Source organism: Orycteropus afer, unplaced genomic scaffold, assembly GCF_000298275.1.
Source record: "Orycteropus afer afer isolate SDZICR_OR568_19922 unplaced genomic scaffold, OryAfe1.0 scaffold00274, whole genome shotgun sequence".
NCBI classification, from domain to species: domain Eukaryota; kingdom Metazoa; phylum Chordata; class Mammalia; order Tubulidentata; family Orycteropodidae; genus Orycteropus; species Orycteropus afer.
Genome location: NW_006921861.1, coordinates 214324 through 216698, shown reverse-complemented (window position 1 = coordinate 216698; position 2375 = coordinate 214324). Strand labels below are relative to the sequence as shown.

The window sequence follows — 2375 nt, the reverse complement described above, 5'->3', positions numbered from 1 at the left end:
ACTCTCCTGCCCCCTGAGCTGTCTCCCTGTGCATAAGCAGCCCTTCCTTCTCCCATGATTGTTCTCTCCAGGGCGTGTGTCTACGTGATATACCTCAAATTTTTAATACAATAGGCTTTATAGAGGAATGGGACCGTGGGTATCTGTGGTTAGTCATTGCCTGGAGGGACATTACGGACTGCATGACTGTATTGTCATTGATCTGGCAATTTCACTTGTAGATATGTACCCAAAAGAATTGAAACAGGAGCACAAATATATACCTGTACACCAATACATGAAATACATTCATTGTACAACTGTTCACAATAGCTAAAAGGTTGAACTAACCTGAATGTCCATCAACAGATGAATAATAAACAAAATATGGTATATAGTCCTCATCTATAAAGAGGAATGATGCAGTACAACATGGGTGAAGCTTGAAAACATGCTAAATGAAATCAGTCACAAAAGGAAAAATACTGTGTGATCCCACTTCCATAAAATAAATAGACAAGACAAATATATAAAAAAACAAAACAACACTCACTGCCATCAAGTCGATTCTGACTCATAGCAACCCCCATTGTGTTTTCAAGGTGGTAAATCTTCATGAAAGTAGATTACTAGGTGCAAGAACGAGGAGGGAAAGAGAGCACTGAGTTAAGGACAATGGAAAAATTTGAAAATGCAAAATGATGATTGCATAAATTATTAAAATAATGTCAATGAATTGTACACATGAAAAATGTTGAAATGGCAAAAAATAATTGTACCTTTTTACTGTAATTTCAGTGAAAGTTTACAGAGTAAATTTATTTTCTGTTCAACAATTCATATGCATTTTATTTTGTGACGTTGAATGCAGTCCCCACAATGTAACAGCACTCTTCCTTCTTCTTCCTTGTGTTTACCATTTCCATGCATCTTTCTTTCCTGTCCCTTTCTGCCTTCTGAACTTTATCCCTGGGCAAATGTTTCCCTTTTGATCTTGTGTGGTTGATACTAATGAGTGTGTACCTCTGTAGTGCTCTGGTTCACCTTATAAGCCTGTATGTTGTTTGACTGACAGTTGAGCCACAGAGGTGAGTTCATTTCCAGGCTTAAGGATGCCTAAGGGTCAGAGTCTGGGGGGGTACCACCATTCTCTTATTAGACCAGTAAGCCTGTTCCTTTTTGTTATTTTGAGTTTTGTTCTACATTTTTCTTCCACTCTATCCAGGACCTCCTATTAGGATCTCTTTCAGAGCAGTCACCAGTGGTAGCTAAGCACTGTCTCCTTCTAGTCTCAGGGTCATGGAAAGTAGGGTTTTTGTGGTCCATTAGTCCTCTGGAATAATTGTTTCCTTGCATCTTTGATTTTCTTCACTCTTCTTTGCTATGGACAGGGAGAGACCAAAAGCTAAACCCTAGATGACTGCTCAAAAGCTTTTAAGACCCCAGACACTACTCACCAAAGTAAGATGTAGATCATTGTCTTTGTGTACTATATTTTGCCAGTTGACCTTGATGTCGCTCGAGACTATAGTCTTGAGCTCCTCGGTGCAGCAACTCATTCCTCAAAGCATTTCCTTATGGCTGAGATTTTCATAACTTTGCCCCTCGGGATTAAGTATTTTGTGATACGGGGCTATATTCATGGATATATTTGCAGCATATGTAAATACTTACGTAGAAATATACTCTGTCCTAAATATATTTCTGAGTATATTCCCATTTGCCTTCCCATACCATCTCAGCTTGCGTATCTATGTATCCATTCAGAGACTATTGTTATTACTGTTATTGCAAGATTGTGTATGAAATAATAGTTACCATTATTGCTTGTAACTCTTATGCTCCTCCCATTGCCTTCTTTTGCCTTGATCATTTTCTCCTGACCTCTACTGTATTGTATATTGACTTCCTTTACACCCAAGCTAATACATATAGACCTTCTAGTTAATGATTTACCCTCCCTACCCTTCCCACCTCTAGTGACCTACAAAGGATGATTCTCGGTGTAAACCTTTTCTGAACTTTTTTTTTCTCTTTTTAAATTGTGATTTGGGTGAAAGTTTACAGAGCAAATTCACTTTCCATACAATAGCTCACATACACTTTGTCTCATGACACTGACTGAAATTTACCACAATGCAACAGCTCCCCTCCCACTTCTTCCCCATAGTTACCTCTTCCCTTTGTCCTTCCCTCCATGCACTCCTGCTCCCTCAGTTGTCTCCCTGTTCATCCACAGCCCTTCTGGTCTCCCATGATTGTTCTCTCCAAGGAGTGTATCTGTCTAATGTAAATGTTGACCTCATATACCTGTCTTGTCTTTGGCTGGAAGCCATTGGAGTGGGTTCAGTTCCAGATCTGAAGACCAGCTAGGGGCCATAGTCACAGTGGTTCCA

General features: G+C 39.5%; 1 protein-coding gene across 1 annotated transcript in view; it reads left to right on the top strand.

The window, feature by feature from the left end:
- The window catches only part of SAP130 (Sin3A associated protein 130), a 169013-nt gene that overhangs the window by 133680 nt on the left and 32958 nt on the right, over positions 1–2375 (top strand). The window lies entirely within an intron of this gene.